We start from the raw sequence: 11,210 nt of genomic DNA, 5'->3' as shown, positions 1-11,210 counted from the left end.
TGAATGGTTATCTACTTCCAGATTCTGTTCTAAGTGCTTTGATTTTATTAACTAATTTAATATTCCCAGCACTAGTATAAGAGGATAAATAGGCTAATTACATTTAGATTTTTACGAACTTCTCATTCTTCATATCAATCCTATGAGTTAAATTATTATGTCCCCACTTTTAAGATGAGTCAACTAAGACATAGAGGCTAAAAGAGTCTTTAAAATCAGGCCAACTAACGACAGACTCTGTACACTCATGCTATTTGATAACACCAGCAGTGTGGTCTTGCGTGAGTTATTTTCTTTTTTGTGCTTCCATTACTTTGTCTATAAGATGAATATGAAAATAGTTCTTATGTTAAAAATGACTATGATAATTAAATATATTTAATGTAATTAGAAGAGTGCCTGTACAGGATTAGTTTTAAAAAATAGCTCTTATTTCACTGCCTTTTAAATCAGTGACTCCAATTTAATCCATCCATTAATATTAAACAGTAAAATTAGGCATTAATTTAATATTTTAATCAAAGATATGTCAATCCTACAACCTTAACCAATCAGTTACAATAGCTCATGGGCATAGAAGTGAAGTCATATCAGAATTAAGTTTTGTCTGGTATGATGAGACTGGTTGTTCATACATAAAAATGACATAGAGTAAGCATGACTAAGTTATAACTAAAAACCCAAATGAGGCAGTATTAGATTGTAACCATCAACTGATAAATCTAATTGCTATAACTAAAGAGATATTTTAAATAGCTGATATTTGTATTATTAGTAAATAACATACTTTATTTGCAGGGATTTAGAAAGAACTAGTTTAAAAACAATAAAATAAAAACCAAAAGACTACTGTTGGTAGCCTATCATTGCATAATAAGCCATATTAAAACTTAGAGATTTAACTTAACAACATATCATTATGTCTCACAGTCCTATGGATTGCCAAGCCCAGCAGGCTGATTCTACTTTGGAGCCCCTCATACAGTTGCAATTAACGACGGATGGGTCTAGAGTTACCTGAAGGCTACTTCTCTCTCTCCGTACCTCTCTCTCTATGTGTCTTTCTCTGTCCATATAGACTATCCCCATGGCTAGTTTTGACTTCCTCACAGCGTGATATCAGGCTAGTTGCATTACTTACGTGGTACCTGGCTTCCCCTAGAGCAAGCATTCTAAAGAAAGGATGTTTGAAATGTGTAAGGGTCAAATAATCAATTATCCCATATTCTATGATCAAAGTATTCCCAGAGTCTGTCCAGATTAAACAGGAGGAGAAATATTTGCTGCCTTTCAATGATAGCCTTGTCAAAGTGTTCATGGCCATCTTTAATCTTTCACAACCATCCTAAGATAAGTATTTTACAGACTTTTAGCTATTGTATTCATACATAGTTTGTATCAATAAAATTGTATTATTTGTTAAGGAACAAGATCACATACTAAAAGGCAATATTTTCAAGGTTTTCTTTTAATATTTAATAATTTTATAGTATTTCATTAATGGATATTTATAAACTGTGGTTTTTACTACTGTTGTACATTTTAATTTGTTTACAATTTCTCCCTCTTATAATTAATAGCATAATGAGAATCATTTTAGCTTAATTATAGAGGAATTCCAAAGTAATTTCCTTAAGAAATATCTTGAGTCCAAATTATGAAATTTTAACGTTACTGAGAAAATAAAATATGAAACTCAGAAGGCATCATTTCCAAATCTAAATAAAGGATTTCTATAAACTCATATTACTGCCATCACAAAAGAAATTTTGTAGAAGGCCTTCATAGACAGATAATTTTACAGACATGATATATTTACATGTCCAGACTCAAGAAGTGTTAAAGCTCAAATTTTCCAGTATTTCATGTTTTGCCATGATTTATGTAATGGCTGCAATAATGGAATCACTGAGGAAGAAAACACATATTTTAGGTAGAATGTGCCCATACTTTAAGTACTAAAATTCTGGACAATAACAAAGGACAGAGAATTCTCTATAGAAGAATATATGAATTGAGATATACATACATATAAATGTAATTAACAAATTCTTAATTAGATCTGTACATATAAGTTAACAATGCCAAAACCAGTAAAAAGAAAGCATAAACAGAGCTGGAGAATTCTCTCCTACAATAGTAATTCTAGCTCCTCATTCTATGTACAACCCCCCTTCCAAATGATAATAATATGAAGACGTAACTCTGATCATAATTGAAGATAACAAGCAGTTTAGTTTTGGTCAGTGAGCTGTTTTTAAGCTATGTGGCCCTGTTTCACTGCTATTTATGCCATTCCCAACAATTATTAGAACTTTATCACATCCCTCAAAGTCATTTGCTATACTGAATACCAAGGGTATTTCGAGAAATTTTGAAAAATCAGATTCAGTAGTTTTCTAACATGGTAAACAATAATAACGGCTTTATTTAAAGATTGAAAGACTTATTAAAATGGAAGACATATTTAGTTATGCCACATCTCTAGAGCTCTTGATCCTTAATTCAGAGAGGCAAGACTTTATACTGTTCTAAATCCTGATATGGAAATTGGGTTGGGTAGAGGAGCAAGACTCAAAGAATGATACAAATCTGAGATGTACCATTAGGATTTGTAAATTTTCTTGTGAAAAATCGATTTAATTATCCACAAAGAAGACTGGTATGTCATATTTTACACAGAATATCCTTTACAATTTTAACTTCTATATACAGATTTTTCCCCTAGAGAAGTGGGTAATACTAAGTGCAAATATTTATACATTTATGTTTTAGAGATTTCTATTTTGTAATCCTAAGTTTTTTACAATCAGAGTAAGTTATAATGAGAAATTATGACACCGTGCAATATGGCAAACCAACTATCCAATAAAAATATTTTGGGAATTGAGTCACTCTTGTTCTTTTGATTCAACACCAAGAATTCTTGCAACAATATGTGTTTCTCATATGCAATATTGTCAACTTAATGTATCTCAAGTTAGAAAATGTCAATACAAATTTTTATCTAATCATGCACAAAATTTACTAGTCAATCTGTATAAATATGAACTTAGATTTCAAAAGTGTGTGTGTATGTGTGTATAAGGTCCAAATATAAACATAGCAAGTTTCCTGTAATCTATTGCAGCAAATATAGAGCTGTCCATTCCAAATTCAGGCAATGAGAATTTTTAAAATAAAACATATCAAAGATGTAAAGTAAACTGTAAGTTAACAGTTATATTTCAATTAGCTATTAATTTTATTTTTAAAATGTGCTAAGGACATAGATGTAAACAAACAAACAAAAAACTATTTTTCTAGAGGGAGAAATGCCTCAGTGAACATGAGAGAAAAATCAGTAATTAAGGAGGGAATTTGTGCTGTGGTATATAGAATACCTTCTGCTAAATTTTCTGCATTATTTGCTCTGGCCCTTCAGACTAAGTAAATGAGTTATTGTACAATCAAGGTCAGTTTGTTATACTGACAGTATTCCCACAACATCCTACCACTCATAGTACCTTTGTTCTAAAGCCATGTAATTAGTTTAACAGAATAAATGGTGTTATCATGCAAAAAAAATGTGAAATAATGTAGCCACGCAGCAGCCTAACCCTTTGTTTCCTTGTACTTGCCCTCAAAGAAAGGAGAGTCTGTGAGACGGATCCTTTCAGGGACTTTGGTTAACCTTTGTATTTGCACTTTATGTCTCCCTGTTTGGTCCCAGAAAGATGGCTGGTCAGCCAATGACGGGTGTGACTTTCCACGTGGAAAGCAACCTAAGACAGGCGGAGCCGAGTGGGGACTAACAGGAGAACCCAAGGGGTTCATAGAGGTGGGCACAGCCCCCTACCTTCCTCAGGCTAAGTAAAGCCTCTGCCTCTGTGACTGCATTCCTCACCAAAACCTGCAAGGGAAGTGATTCAATGATGTGCTTTCCATCTATTCATATGCATATAGGTTTTGTCCCTTGGGGAAGCAGGCAAGGGTGATTGGCTTGAATGGTTTCCTATTATGATGTATGGAATTCACAGATCTTGAAATTGACAAGCTTTATCTCCTTTGCTTCCCCACCTAACTAATAAAAGCTAATGTGCAGGCCCTATTAGGTGTCACAGTCCAGACCTTGAGGCTGCCAGTCCCTTGGCCTCTGCACTTAAACTCTGTTCGTGGCTACTGTCTTTTCTTAACCCTTGTGCCGCCCTCCTCGCTCCCCACAACCCTCATCGTGCTGGACGCGACAAAATAACATATGCATCAGTATTATCTATGAATTATCATATTGAAACTTCTCTAGCTATGCCAAAGTTGGAAAAGTATATATGGATCATTTACTACACATCTCACAATAGCAGAAAATTCTACTAATGTATTGTTAAAAATTGATGCTCGTGTTACAACAGGGCCCTGAGTGGCTTTCAGTATGAAAGCTAATACGTTTTATGTTAACATTTTTGCTTAGAAATTCCCTAAGTAGGCTGCCAAATGGGGTTAATAAATTTGACTTAGAAAACAAATTTGTTATTTTTTTGTACAGTCTTATGATTATACTGTTTAATATTTATCAGTACAGACAGTAAAATTTTCTTGAATTTTTTTTTGATTCTATCATGACCTAAAAGGTTACTCTCACAAATGATTTGGCAATATAGATGCTGAATGCCTTTAGAAATCCAATTATTCAGTTTCTGGGTATATACTTTGATGAACATCTTATGTTCATAATCAAGAAAGTTCACCTTGATCTGTCTTTTGGGCTACAACATAGATTTTCTCTGTTAAACACAAAATTTACAAAATCTATAGTCCATGAAGGGTTCAATTCTGAAAATAAATAATTGCATAAAAACTAAAATACCATGCCTTTTCACATATAGAACCCCTTATTTCCATATAATTTGATTTAGGTCTTAAAGTATAGGTATAAAATAAAATAATAATAAAAAAAAAAAGCCAATGATAGAATTATACACTATTAAGCACATTTTATGTGGCCAGGCAATAATATTATAAATACTTATCATTAAGCTTTAATATGATTTTATTTGTGATAGTTATTGTAGTCACCTTTTTAGGTTAAGAAACTTAAACTCACAGTTTGAGTAACTTGTCTAAGTTTACATAGTTTCCACATTAGTAAAATGTTGTATACATTTCAAAATAACATAATTGCTCATCAATCTAGACTGGGGCAGGACCTCTGAATACTTGGCTCAGTGTCCACTCTCCTAAAAAATGACTAAATCCTCCATACCATATATCCCTGCCTTGTCCTGTTAATAGTAAAGTATAGTAGTCTTGAGCATCTATCTTCTGTCACCCGTAAGAGTTCCAAACTTTCTGATTACCTGAATTTCAAACTTTTCCATTATACTCTCAGGAACTGTGCAGCATAACTAAGGATCCCCTCAACATCTTTAATTTTTTACTGAAAAGTTCTCCTCACTTTCATATTTTATCTGAATGACTCACTATTGAGAACACCACTTGAGTGATAGCTATTCAATCGTGATTGATTTTTTTGTGTGGTTTTTTTTTTTTTTTTTTTTTTAGTCTGTTGTCAATGTTCTGCATTATCTCTGCAGATAGTATCCAGAGATTATTGCTAATCCCAATTTGAAAAGAATCCCCGCTGCCATGGTCTAATGTTTGTGTCCCTCAAAATTCATGTTGACATCTTAACCTCTAACAGTATTAATTAGTAGGTGGGACCTTTGCAAGGTGATTAGGAGCCCTCAAATAATGGCAGTAACACTCTTATAAAAGAGAGCTCACTGAATGCCCTAGGTATTATCACCTCTTGAGGACCCAATGAGAAGTATGCAACCCAGAGGAGCAACGTCATCAGAACCTGATCATGTTGGCAACATGTTTCTTGGACTTATAGCCTCCAGAACTGTGAGAAAGAAATTTCTCTTGCTTAAAAGCTACCCAGCTGTGGTATTTTGTTATAGCAGTGTAACTAGACTAAGACACCTGCCATGTTCTCCTCACAACTTTGCAGTTGCCCTTCTTTGATCCCTGCTACCAACAATTCACAAAACATTGGCATGTGACTTATTCTCTCTTTAAACTATAAACCCTGCTATGTTACTATGCTGCTTCTACAAACAACATAATATTCCTTCAATCCCTCTGTCCAGTGCAGTCCTTCGTCTGTTCATAAGCACTGACATTCTTCACTACTCCAGTTCAGTTGGCCACTTCTACACTCACACTTCAAACCCTGTACACACATTGTATCAACCAATTTCAAAATTCATCATTCAGGCATACATGAACCCATCTTTGGCTACTTTCAGTTTGTTCATTCCTTGGTGGCCTCTTTTCAACCTTGTCAAGATAAGCAATTCATTTCTGTACTTTACCCTACTCCTTTAACATTATTTTTAATTATCATCTTATTTTAAATTTTTTCATTATCCAGCTTAGATTGATAATTCATGAAGATCCTATGCTAGTATAAATTTTATCAAATCCTGCTGGGAAAAATATCTCAATATTAAATGAATAGAATTCTAGATATTCTCTCTACATTGGCACCTGCGCAAACTAGCACTTCTAGAAACAAAATCATACCAAAACACAAATAGTTTCCACCATAAATTAATAAAAAAACAGTTATGGCCTATCAGAAATAATAAACGGTCTTATCAACTCTTTAATCATTTTTCAACTATCTATTATGACTAAAACAAATGTTTTCTTTCATTCTGAAACTTTTAACACTTCCTATAATTTTTAAATTATTTTTCTTTCTGATTTAGAGATAAAATGGAAGTTATCAGATGAGAACTCTCTATTATACTATACATAACACACAACACTACCTATATCTAGTGATCAGTTTGTTCAAACCATCATCTCAAAAGTAGAACCTGAGCAACATCAGCGGTTTTGGGCAGGGACTAGTGGGAAGAGGCTACCAAGTGTTAAGAACTTTGGAAAATGAACCCTCCAACAGATATTCATGTCCAAAAGGAGAGGACTTCCCATGAGTGAGAACGTGGGAAAGTAAGTTTTTAAATTACTTTAAGTACTGGAAAAATAAGTTATAGGCTATGAGCTATGGGTAAATGTAAAAAAAAAAAAAAATGCTCATAGACTCAGAAAGTAAGCAAATGATCAAACAGGGCTGTCGTGGTCAGAGCTCTTAAGGATCTCAGAAATATCCATCAAATACAGCTTTCAAAAGGACAAAAATCCACCCTGCATGCAACATTCAAATTTAGCAAGGCAGAAAACCTGGGATGAAAGAAAAAAGAGTTTAATTTAGAAGGTGGAAAGGGTAGAAAAAAACACATGTTAGAAAATACAGTGACAGTAAAACACAACCTATACATTTGAGATTAGCTTCTTGAAGGCAATACCAGTAGAGATTTAAGAATATCCAGAGATGAGAAAACATGCAGAAAAGAACAACAAAACTATTCTGAATGAGGATAAGGCTCATCGATTTTTAAGTGGCTACTCAGAAAAGTCATGTTTTGAGTTGTTTATGGTAAGAATCGATGAGGAAACACTAAAATTATGAAATTTTGAAAGGTACTCTGACTTTACCATCACCTTCACAAAGAACTAATACTATTCAAATATGGGGGGAAATATTTATCAAAGTTATTCTGAGAAAAATAAAATTGAATCAAATTATCTTCTAGATAAAATAAAAATGTTAGAAAAATGGGACTACAAATCATACAAAAACATTATCTAATATTTTTAATGAAATACAATAAATCAAAACTACATGGACCTCAAAAGAATGCAAAAAAAAAAAAATCAGAAATAGGATTACCTGGAAATAAGATATTTAGACAGTAAATGGTTGGAAAAAAATGAGAACTGACAAAAATCAGAAAATATTATAAAAAATTAAAAACCATTTTAGAAATGAAGGCTAAATTAGGGGAATGATAAGAAACAACAAAAGTGTAGCCAGCCGGCTCATTTGGTTAGAGTGCAAGCTCTGAACAGCAGCATTCCTGGTTCAATTCCCGCATGGGAGAGTGGGCTGCGCCCCCTGCAACTAACGATTGAAAACGGCAACTAGACTTGGAGCTTACCTGCACCCTCTACAACTAGACTGAAGGACAAAGACTTGGAGCTCATGAGAAAATATTCTCCAACAAAAATTAAAAAAAAAAAAAAAGAAACAAACAAAGTGTCCTTTAATAGATAATTGGATAAAGCAGATGTAGTATATATGTATACAATGGAATATTACTTGACCATAAGAAAAGATGAAATACTGCCATTTGCAACAACATGGATGGATCTTGATGTTGTTATGCTAAGGGAAATAGGTCAGACAGAAAAATCGAGAACTGTATGATTTCACTCATATGTGGGATATAAAACTGAAGGCAACAAATAAAAAAAGACAAACAAAAATTAACAGATATACACAAGAGTTTAGTGGTTACCAGAGGGTAAGGGGAAAGGGGAGTGGTAGAAGAGGGTAAAGGGTGTCAAATATATGGTGACGGAAAGAGAACTGACTCTGGGTGGTGAACACACAATGCAATATATAGATGATGTGTTACAGAACTGTAAACTTGAAACCTATATAATTTTACTAACCAATATCACCCCTATAAATTTCATTAAAATAATCAAATAACATATTTCATTAAAATTTAAAAAGAGAAAAAAATGATTTGAAAGGACATCATAAATGCAGAGCATAATTAAAGAAGATGCAGCATACATATTTGCATTTCTTGAAAGTAAAACCAACTCAAGGGTTCAGGGCATTTATTTAGCTAATAGAAGAAAACTTTCCTGAAATAAAAAGAGAGTCATACCTACACATTGAAAGGCATACTATGAAACAGTATTCATTAAATATTTCTTGAATTATTTTATTCTAATTTAGAAAGTTTACAATTTAATTGCTGGTCTGTTCAGGCATGGCCTGATCCCACAGTCACGATAACTGATTTATTTTGAAGCATAGCATTTTCTCAAGACAGTACCTGTCCTGAGTGAATTGTCTCAGTTTTTAAGTAGTTGTCGTCTCTATGGAAACTCTAACTTTTGGGTATGTCTAAATGTATAAGAATTATTCATGAGATTGAGGCTGCCTTACGCTTTCTTCAAAATACTCAAAAACAATTAAAATCTGAGGTCATGTGTTAATTTTGAACAATCTGTTGCCTTATACTTTCATGTTCTCATACAAAAATTGCACGCTTTAAAGAAATTTGGTCATATCACATGTATGGGGAAAATCGTCTCTACATTTGCTCTTTAATTAGTTTGTTCAATTTGCTGAGCCTGCTTTTCTCTCTTCATTTTCTAATTATGACAGAGAATCTGAAACAGATGCAGAAGAAGCATGACCTAGTTGAAAATTCAGCAGCTGGGACTATAAGCTTTGTAGAGAAATTTCAACACCAAGAAAATATCTGTTCAAGTAGATTCCAATATGCAACTGAAGTTGTTAGTATAGACTGCTGTCAAATCTTTAACCATTTACCTTATTTATTGAGTGACCTAATATTTCAAAATGGTAATGGGGAGAGAGTGGAGTAAAAAGATAAGGAGAGATTTTAACACTAAGGCATTTAGGATTCTTTTCTGAATTTCAGAATTACTGTCAAATAAATATGAGTGTCTTTTCTGTTATATGTAGACAATAACTATAGATATACTTGGCAGACTAAAAAGTAAGTGCTAAACTGGAATTAGATATTGAAACTGAGTAGGGATATTCTCTTTAGTAAATCTCCCCTGGGATATTATTCTGTCCATAGAATATACTACTTATGTGCATATTAATTAAAACTTTTAAAATAATCATGAAAAATATATTTCCTGACATACAGAATATATCAAATATATGCTCTTAGGTCCTTGTGATAGATGCAAGTTACATATGACTAATGCAAATCAAAATTCCCATGAATGCATCATTTTGCAAAATGAACTTTACAAATTCCATGTTTTATGCGATCTCAAAAAAAAAAAAAAAAGTAAAAAAAAATGCTTACTAAGCTAAATGATGCTCAAACAGTTTACCAGCTGAATGATGGCAGCCAGCAATTAAAAACAGTCAAGCTTTGCAGAAAGCAGCAGGATATTTAAAGCAAAGGTACTTTACAAATAGTGTAAGAAAAAGAAAATATCTATGACTCTTCTTTGTTTTTTTAGAATATGAAAATACTAATAAGAAAAAATAAAATAAAAGCAGCACAACACATTTTAAATTTCATAAAAATAATAATAAAATTGTATTACGTATCCTTACCTTTCGTATTTTCAGAATTTAGATAACAGTATAATACATAGGACTTTGATGTAATTCCAGCTTCAGTATATCTGTTCATAATTCATTTTATGTTTATAAGCCTCAGGTTTTTCACATGTAAGTGGATTCCTACGAGAATGAAAACAGGTAATCAATTAAAAATAACAGGTACATCAACTGGCCCATTGTAGCTTCACATAATAGGTGTTCAGTAAACAGAGATTTACTTTACTTGTGTTCCTCTATTTTAATCCAGTTTTTAAAGTATGAGGAAAATAAAAGTCATAGCTACACAGACCACTTCAAAAATGATTATACTCACTAAACCCTGTCCCTTCTTTCTCTATTTTGAGATAAGATTATAACATAAACAGCTTACCCTTATTTTTAGTTTAAGAAGTTAATAAAATAATATCCATTGAAACCATAAAATACCAAAGGAATATAGATATAAGTAAGGTAATAATAATAATGTAGAATTTGGATTAGTTATGGTAAGAGAAGTTCCTATAAGAGATAACCTCAAAATAACAGTTGAACACAATAGGTTTATTTTTTCACTATTTCAATTGTTAGTGGTAAGAGAGTAGGCCCTATGCCTCACAGACCTTTACGGATTCAGTGACTCAGAAGACAGAGACTACGCTTCTTTTATATTTGGCTATCAAGATTTCCCTGAGATGTCACCCTCAATTCAGATAGGTGTGGGAACTACAAAGAGAGAGTTGAGAATGAAGTAATATGGCAGGTTTTATTAAAATTGGCTAGGAAAAGGCATACATCACTGTTCTTCTCAATTCAATGGCCAAAGCACGGTGATTTGGCTGTAACTAAGAGACTGGGACAAAAGGGAAATTGATTTCTCTGAACCTGTTAGTTAAACTCTAAGAAATAGTGAGAATTAAATACATAAGTAGTAAAACCACAGTCTTTTTATGTGGTTATGTGTGTGATACAGTTATTGAATAGTTTATAT

General features: G+C 32.8%; 1 long non-coding RNA gene across 1 annotated transcript in view; it reads right to left on the bottom strand.

Moving 5' to 3' along the window:
* Positions 1 to 10,361, bottom strand: part of LOC148754754 (uncharacterized) — a 178,923-nt gene extending 168,562 nt beyond the window's left edge. Inside the window, exon 1 of the long non-coding RNA XR_016019707.1 lies at positions 10,235 to 10,361. This is a non-coding gene — a long non-coding RNA (uncharacterized LOC148754754). The remainder of the gene's footprint in view (positions 1 to 10,234) is intronic.
* Between the last annotated feature and the right edge of the window lie 849 nt (positions 10,362 to 11,210).

Source organism: Rhinolophus sinicus, chromosome 17, assembly GCF_057876585.1.
Source record: "Rhinolophus sinicus isolate RSI-liver-muscle chromosome 17, RSI-T2T, whole genome shotgun sequence".
NCBI classification, from domain to species: Eukaryota; Metazoa; Chordata; class Mammalia; order Chiroptera; family Rhinolophidae; genus Rhinolophus; species Rhinolophus sinicus.
This window is presented reverse-complemented; position numbering and strand designations above follow the sequence as displayed.